The sequence below is a fragment of the Ovis aries genome, chromosome 7 (assembly GCF_016772045.2).
Source record: "Ovis aries strain OAR_USU_Benz2616 breed Rambouillet chromosome 7, ARS-UI_Ramb_v3.0, whole genome shotgun sequence".
In the NCBI taxonomy this organism is placed as follows: domain Eukaryota; kingdom Metazoa; phylum Chordata; class Mammalia; order Artiodactyla; family Bovidae; genus Ovis; species Ovis aries.
In genome coordinates this window covers 60,723,139-60,731,900 of record NC_056060.1, presented here as the reverse complement: position 1 = coordinate 60,731,900, position 8,762 = coordinate 60,723,139, and the positions used below count along the sequence as shown (strand labels likewise).

At 44.4% G+C, this 8,762-nt stretch overlaps 1 long non-coding RNA gene across 1 annotated transcript; it reads left to right on the top strand.

Moving 5' to 3' along the window:
* Positions 1-4,905: 4,905 nt before the first annotated feature.
* Positions 4,906-7,326, top strand: LOC132660099 (uncharacterized). The gene is made up of 2 exons (XR_009601325.1): positions 4,906-5,414; positions 6,787-7,326. It is a non-coding gene; the product is annotated as an uncharacterized LOC132660099 (long non-coding RNA).
* Positions 7,327-8,762: the final 1,436 nt, after the last annotated feature.

The window sequence follows — 8,762 nt, the reverse complement described above, 5'->3', positions numbered from 1 at the left end:
GCAAAACCTGCTTGGATCAACACAGGAGTCATTTGTAAAAAAACGGAGGTCTCTTATTGACTCTGTCATAGACCATAGCATTCACTTTAAGAGAGTTCAAGGGACTTCCCTGAAGTCCAGTGGTTAAGACTCAGTGATTCCATTGCAGGGGTGCAGGTTCAATTCCTGATTAGGGAACTAAGATCCTGCATGGAATGTGGCATGGCCAGAAAAAAAAAAAAGAGTAGGGAGTTCACTGGTTTTCTCTTTCCTTTGGATTTCCAAAATGATTTCACATTTATTCCTTCATCTGGTGTCCTTACTGACCTTGTAACATCCTGCCTTGTTACTACATGTTATTTTGTAACAATCTTCTATTTGGAATGCAAGGAAAATAAGGAAGGGTGTGGTTATATGACCTGATTTTCTTGTCACAGTGCATTAATATCTAAAACAGTCCTAGGGCCCAGTTCTCAAGCTCTGAGTCACCTAAATTCCTACCAAATCACACTGACTTTCTTAAGAGCCTAGAGTTTGCCCAAGTGTTCTCAAAGGAGCTCACAGTTCCTTGAAAGGTGGATAATTGTTACACAAAAAGGAGTGGTCTGTGATGAAGTTAAGTATGGGAAAGCCTAGCTTAAGCAGGCTGCTTTAGAGAAAGACACCTTGGAGCCTTTCTGTTCCTTAAATGTTCCAAGGCAAGGCAATGCACATATAGTTCCAAACACTTAACCTTACGGACCTTTACTTCCAAATAATCTTGCAGGTTGGAAAGCACTCTAAGAAGTCATTGATGTATATGATACCCACATTTTGGATATTTGGATGATCCCTGGTAGGCATAACTACTATTCAAATCATTTCAGTGCCCAGTAACCTATTGCCTTGGTTGTATGTGTTTATTTGAGTAATGTGCATGCTTATGTGTTGGTAAGCCTCACTTGGTTGCAATATGATGAGTGTCATCTCTGGTCCTTTGTCTTTGAAAATTTTGTCACTGAGAATTTACTAACCACTCTTGTAGAACTGACTCAGGTCTTACCTTCTCAGTTTCCACTAGGCTAACTGGGCTTCATGATTTCCAGCCAACCGGATATTCAAGGTATACTGGTTCTGACACAGCTTGTAGTATCTTAATGTTAAACCTTATCCAAGTTGCTTTCTCCTGAGAAGGTCCACAGCCCTCCAAAACATGTTGACAATCATCTATAATTGCAAGGATTCAATTGCCTGCATACAATAGAATTTCACCAGTCCATCCTACAGGAAATCAGTCCAGAATATTCATTGGAAGGATAGATATTGAAGCTGAAACTCCAATACTTCAGCCACCTAATGTGAAGAACTGACTTATTGGAGAAGATCCTGATGCTGGGAAAGATGGAAAGCGAGAGAAGAAGGGGACAACAGAGAATGAAATGGTTGGATGGCATCACTGGCTCAACCGACATGAGTTTGAGTAAACTCCAGGAGTTGGTGATGGACAGGGAGGCCCAATGTGCTGCAGTCCATGGGGTCACGAAGAGCTGGACATGACTGAGCGACTGAACTGAGCTCGACTGAACTGAATAAAATTTGGAGGACTCTAATCATGGTCTCCACATAGACATATCATACTGCTTTCAATTAAATATGAGGTACCAATGATGGACGCAGCTGATGTATCTCCTCAGTTGGCCCTGCCCCACATACCCGATGAGTCTTGGATTTTGCTCCCTGAGGTCTGGCTGCTGCCATCCTGTTTCCCATAGCCACGGGCAGCAGCCCGGGCCCCATATACAGCCCTTGTAAGACCTATGAAGGCTCCTGGAAGGTCTTCCACGTTCTGAGGCACGATGCTGGGAACTGGCCATCTCCCAGAAGGGCTGAGTGACACAAGCTGGTGGTATGCGGTTGGGGGCTGAGGGATGGATTGATACCCAGAGAGACAACAGCTGACCAGTAAGAGGCAGGAGGCAGAAAGAAACTGACAGGAAAACACTGCTCCCGTTCTCTCCTCAACAGGCTGTCCTGAGGTGCAGTGGCTCCTCACAGCATCTCCAGAGCCCTTAAAAAATATTTTTTAAATTTATTATTAGCTACTCTGGTTCTTCGTTGCGCTGTACAGACTTCTCATTGTGGTGACTTCTCTTGTTGCAAGCGCAGACTCTAGGGCACAGACTCAGAAGATGCAGCGCATGGGTTTAGTTGCTCCGTGGCACGTGGTATCTTCCCAGACCAGGAATTGAACCCATCCATGTTCTCTGCATTGGCAGGCAGATTCTTAACCACTGGGCCACCAGAGTAGCCCCTCTGCAGAGCCCTGGGGACACCAGTTCTGCTTTCTTGTGAAGCTATGGCTGCTTCAGAAGCCCCTGCCTTTGACTTACTTTCTTTGTCTGCTTCACTTACCTCACTGTCTGTGGCTGGAATTGTGTCCCCGCATTGAAGCCTTAGCATTTAAACTCTGCCTAAGCTCTGTTCTATGAAACCCAGGTGGGCAATTTCATGTATATCCAAGGGCTTTCCCTGTTTTTAAAACCATCATAATCATAGCTCTTGCATACGGATCCATATTACACAGACTCCCCTCACACACTGTACTTCCTACTGTTGCAGTGGATGAGAATAAAATTGTGACAGGCCACTGTCTGAAATCCTCTGTCTACTCCTAAGGATCCTAAAGTAGATCTTTGCCAAAATATCTCCTGCAGATGACAGATGGAAGGGTTCATTAAGAAAATAAGTGTGATCTAGACAAGAATGTGGCCAGATTTCATCACTGGTAAAGCATGATTAGCTCCTGATCTTGCAGCTCAGTCTTGTACAAGGGATGAAATGTATTCAGATAAAAAGTGGGAATAGCATGAAGTGAAAGCGAAAGTCATTCAGTCGTGTCTGACTCTTTGCGACCCTATGGACTATATAGTCAACGGACTTCTCCAGGCCACAGTACTACAGTGGGTAGCCTTTCCCTTCTCCAGGAGATCTTCTCAACCCAGGAATCAAACTGGGGTCTCCTTCATTGCAGTCAGATTCTTTACCAACTGAGCTATCAGGAAGCCTGGGAGTAGCATATATAATTAAATTATAAGGGCTGTAGTTTCACATAGGCCTAGGAAGAAAGGTAGATTAGTCTCACCATAAACTTTAACAAAGCATTGAAAAGAAACTTAGTTTTTTCCTGTGTCCTAGATAATATGTATTTTTCTGGACTGGAAGTGAGAAGGAGGTTTTTCAAACCCTCATCTATAGAGTTCTCTATGAACTACCAGCATAGACTCCTTCCACTGGCAGCTAGAAGCTCCCCTCTTCTGAGAAGGGATTAGAAGAGTCCAGGAGAACATCATAGATTGTGCTACATTAACAACCAGGCAATTTTCTTACTAGTTTATGACAGTAAACCCTTACTTCTCATTCTCTCCACGTGTCCATCAGTTGTTGGCAGGGGCTCTGCTCCAAGTCATCCCCACTTTGGAAGCCACCATCATCTGGCCATTGCCAGTCACCTTGGCAGATAAAAGAAGAGGTGATGAATTATGTAGTAACTCTTAAAGCCTCATAGGAGATAGTACAATTATTTCCACCCATATTTTAGTGAGTAAAGCAGGTCAGATGGGCACAGCTCATTTCAAAGTGGGTGAGGCAAAAGAGTTCTACCAAATGTCCTAAATAGGGAGTAATAGAATATTTGCTTTCAGCCCTAAAAACTACAGCTCTTCAGCCCTAATTACTATGGTTCTACCATTGCCAAAGGAAGAAATTACATCCTGGGAAAGGAAGGTCAGCAAAGCCTTTTGTTTCAAGTGCAGCCTGCCCTTTCTGAGGTCATAGGTATCTAGGAGTTCTCAGATATTGGAAGGAGGTGCTACTAGACGGGCTTCCCAGGTGGTGTTAGTGGTAAAGAACCTACCTGCCAATCCAGGAGACTTAGAGACACTGGTTCGATCCTTGGGTGGGAAAGAGCCCCTGGAGGAGGGCAAGGCAACGCACTCCAGTGTTCTTGCCTGGAGAATCCTATGAACAGGGCAGACTGGCACACACACACACACTTTCTTCTGACTGCCTCATATAAATGCTCACTTAACCACTCCTATTAGAGAAAGGAGAATTAGACCTCCCCTCTCTGTGCCGAGCAGCTTCGATGGAGGCGAGATGTAGGAGCTTGCCAGCACTGTTCTGAGGCAGGATGATATTCAGAAATCACTGCACCCCAGCTGTCCTCCATGGTGCAGAGGGCTCCCTTCTCTTCCTGCAGACTTGGCCTTGCCAGTAGACAATCTGACACCCACTGTGCATTGCCTCCAGATGCACCCGTCTGCCCTGGAAAGCTTTGCAAATGCAGGCCCCAAGTTCTCTGCAGACAGCATCCTGTCACCCTGGGAGCTGGCTTGTTTTCTGTGGTGCTGTCTCAGCAAAGAAACGTTTTCCAGAGGGTTCCTGTGAATGGTTTCTGTAAACGAGAGTTGAAAGACATCATGGCCAGAAGCTTTTTAAAGAAATTTGTGTTCTTTCTTCTCTAGGCTTTTAAGAGAGTACATTTCAGAAGTCATTTTTATCTATCTGGGGCTAAGTAGAGAATTCCATAGAGCAGAGACAGAAGAAGAATTTTCTTTATTTGAAAAGAGAAAGAGCGGAAAAAAGGAAAGAACAAATTCTAAAGAGTTTTTAGGTACAGGAACCTAGAAACTTTGATACTGGGTGTATTTTTATCACTCGATAATATGTCTTTGTTTCTTCTTCAGCCTCATTAAAGGGGACAAAGGCGAAGAGCATATTTCTCATTTTCCCTTCTGAGATTGCTCCCCTTTACGCTGCCAGACGTGCCCGCAGCTTAGCGCATTAGTACCACTGAGCTCCCTGAAGGTCTTGCCTCTCTGCTCACCACCTTTCAGTTCTTCTCTGGCTGCTTGCAAAGCAAGCAGCAGTTTAATGAGACAAGTCCCCCTCGGAGACTCCTCTTCCCTCTAGGAATTCAGTAAGTGCTTTATATAAAACAGTAATAGGATGGTTCAGCCTGACTCTCTGGCTCACACACACTAACTGGTGTTCCCTGTGGGAAGGAGGAGCAGGTAGCCGAGTGATAAGGCCATTAGGACTGACTGCACTGTGTGAGTGGCTGGTCCCTGAAGCCACTTTTCTTGCCTGTTGTAAGTATGAAAAGACGTCAGCAAATGGCTGATCAGAACAGATTTCCTGGTGGGATGTAAAGATGTCCATGGGCAGAGTCTGGATAATAATGGGCAAAGAGTGATTTAGTATCATGATTATTCTTCAGCAGAGCCCGGAAGCCTTGCACCCAGGGAGCTCAAAAGAGATGCAGAGGGAGTGATGAGTGAGAAAGCAGATACACGGGATCCACAGAGGGGAGACTGCCTGCTCTTGTCATCGGAAGGAACCAAGAGAATCCTCTGGGAAGCCTTAGCAATGCCTCGGAGAATACTACGAGACATGAGGTAAAAGAGGATCACAAATGGGAAGAATTTCTCTCCTCCTTACATATCACATTACCTCATCCTCTAAATTCATAGATTCTCAGCTCTCTTACAACTCAAGGCCTCAAGGGTACCTGGGGCTTGGCCTGTGTTGAGTCCTATTACCTAAAGAGGTTGAGAATGTCATAAGATCTCAGCAACTGTAAGATCAACAGCTGGAGTCAGGGAGAAGTTCCTTAAAGCCGTGAACAGTATCAGAATGGCTTAAGGAATGGGGATGGGCTTAGGATGGAAGTGAGCAGAGCAGGATGAGTGAATATGTAGAGAAGAAACTTACAGTTACCAAGGGAGGAAGAGGGGGTGGGATGGAAACTGGGAGACTGGGACTGACATATACACGCTCAGTTCAGTTGCTCAGTCGTGTCTGACTCTTTGCGACCCCATGGACTGCAGCACCCCGGGCTTCCCTGTGCATCACCAACTCCCAAAGTTTACTCAAACTCAAGTCCATTGAGTTGGTGATGCCATCCAACCATCTCCTCCTCTGTTGTCCCCTTCTTCTGCCTTCAATCTTTCCCGGCATCAGGGTCTTTTCAAATGAGTCAGTTCTTCCCATCAGGTGGCCACAGTATTGGAGTTTCAGCTTCAGCATCAGTCCTTCCAATGAATACTCAGGACTGATTTCCTTTAGGATGGACTGGTTGGATCTCCTTGCAGTCCAAGGGACTCTTAAGAATTTTCTCCAACATCACAGTTCAAAAGCATCAATTCTTCACTGCTCAGCTTTCTTTATAGTCCAACTCTCACATTCATACATGACTACTGGAAAAACCATAGCTTTGACTAGACAGACCTTTGTTGGCACTAAAATGAGGCTTCTCTGATGGTTCAGTGGTAAAGAATCTGCCTGCTAATGCAGGAAATACAGGGGACAGGGGTTTGATCCCTGGGTTGGGAAGATCCCCTGTAAAAAGGAATGGCAACCCACTCCAGTATTCATGCCTGGAGAATCCCATGGATAGAGGAGCCTGGTGGGCTACAGTCCATAGGGTCACAAAGAGTTAGACGGAACTGAGCACATGTATAAAATAGATAACTAATGAGAACCTACTGTATAACACAGGGATCTCTGCTCAATACTCTGTACTGACCTAAATGGGAAGGAAACCTGGAAAAGAGGGGATATATGTATAACTGACTCACTTTACTATATAGCAAGAAACCAACACAACACTGTAAAGTAACTATACTCCAATAAAAATTAACTTTAAAAAAGAGTAACAGGAACAGAATTACACTTTCCTTTTTCCTTTTCATCTTCATTTTAATTTATGCTATTTATTGATGTCTCCCTATTAGCTGCACAAATTAGAAATTGCTATGGTTTTTCCAGTGGTCATGTATGGATGTGAAAGTTGGACTGTGAAGAAAGCTGGGCACCGAAGAATTGATGCTTTTGAACTGTGGTGTTGGAGAAGACTCTTGAGAGTCCCTTGGACTGCAGGGAGATCCAACCAGTCCATTCTGAAGGAGATCAGTCCTGGGTGTTCTTTGGAAGGACTGATGCTAAAGCTGAAACTCCAATACTTTGGCCACCTCATGCAAAGAGCTGACTCATTGGAAAAGACTCTGATGCTGGGAGGAAGTGGGGGCAGGAGGAGAAGGGGACGACAGAGGATGAGATGGCTGGAAGTTTGGTAACAAACAGGGAGGCCTGGTGTGCTGCAGTTCATGGGGTTGCAAAGAGACAGACACAACTGAGCGACTGAACTGAACTGAACTGAACTGAACTCCACCAGTGAAGTGATTTTAAGATAAGACCACAAATTCTTTTCTACTTCACCCTTTTAGAAATGGAGACTAATTCCTCTTAAGTGTTGGCTGGACTATGTTATTTGTTTCTAACAAATAAAGTGAAGCACATGGTGTGTGATTTTGGAGTCCAGATTTATAGAGTCTATAGCCTCATGCTTGTTCTCTTTCACCCTCTTACTTGAAGCTTTCATTCCAGGGCGGGGTGGGGTGATGGTGGCGGTGGTGGGCAGCTGCCATGGCATGGGGACTCTCAGGCAGCCTGTGGAAAATTCCACAGAGTAAGGAACCAAGGCCTCCAGCCAGCAGCCATGTGAGTGCGCCATCTTGGAAGCAGCTCCAGTCAGCCCTTGACTGTCGGCAGCCCCACTCAACATCCTGACTGTCGCCTCACAGGAGATCCCAAGCCAGACCACCAGCTAAGCAACTCCCAAACTCCTGACCAGCAGAAATTGTGAGATAATCTGTTTATTGTTTTAAGCCACTGCATTTTAGGGTGGCGTTATACAGCAGTAGATAACTGTGACAGCTGGGATTACAGTCACTGCAACACAGACAGTGGTCCAAAGTAACAGATCATTAATATAAAGTCTGCACCAATGTTCCATTACTTAATGCCACAGTTCACTAGCACCTCAAAAGTCTATGGAGGAAGAAAAGGAAAATAAGCCAAAAACTTTCCATTCAGTGCTTGTCCCTGGCAAAATGAATTTGTTATTTTAAAGCATCCCAAGCTTTGTTCCTGTATAACTTTCCTCCGGCCAAGTGAACAAGACCTCAAGTTGAAGCTATATTCCAAGCTGTGGTTTATATATGAATATTCATGTGCTCACCCTTTTTGAGTAGTTTAGATAACACACATTTCCTATTCTAGATTTAGACATTCTTAGATGGGCAAAATTGGACCAGAAAGGAAGGAGGGAGAGAGGAAAAGGGGTGGAGAAATGAGCAAAAGTGAGATCTATAGTCTTTATTAGCTCACCTGGAAGCATCAAAAAATAAGGAAATTTCATATTTGAGCAGCTAGAGGAAAGGTGGCCTCCTGCAGTTCAAGTTTTTATGAATTTTGTCCCTAAGCTTTTCATACCTATCTTGATTTATTAGCCTTTCTCAGCATTATATCTTGTAGACCTGCCAGAAGAACACAGAGGAATGAAACATCTGGCAAATTTTCCCAGATCCTGTTATGAAATATCTTCAATCTTCAATTCAGTGAAAAGTAAACAAGTCATTGTCTTCCCCAGAAGTGATTCACTTTGCTGTCAGAACCCATGAACTGCAGGAGATGGAGGTTTCTGGGTCCCTCCTGGGGCTGATGGGCATGTGGGCCCTGTCTTTGGCAGTCTGGCTTAGCTGAAAGGGTCACAGAACTCTCAGATGCTTCACCAAAATAAATACATCTTCTTGCTCATTGAGGTGGTTATTGTTTTAATTTCTGAGTGATATGCTTTGATGCTGTTAAGGGGTCACTTACGAATTGACATTATATCAGCGAATAGTAACTGCTTAATTTCTGCAAAAACGTCTAGTTTCATTTGCATTCCAGCCTTCCAACCC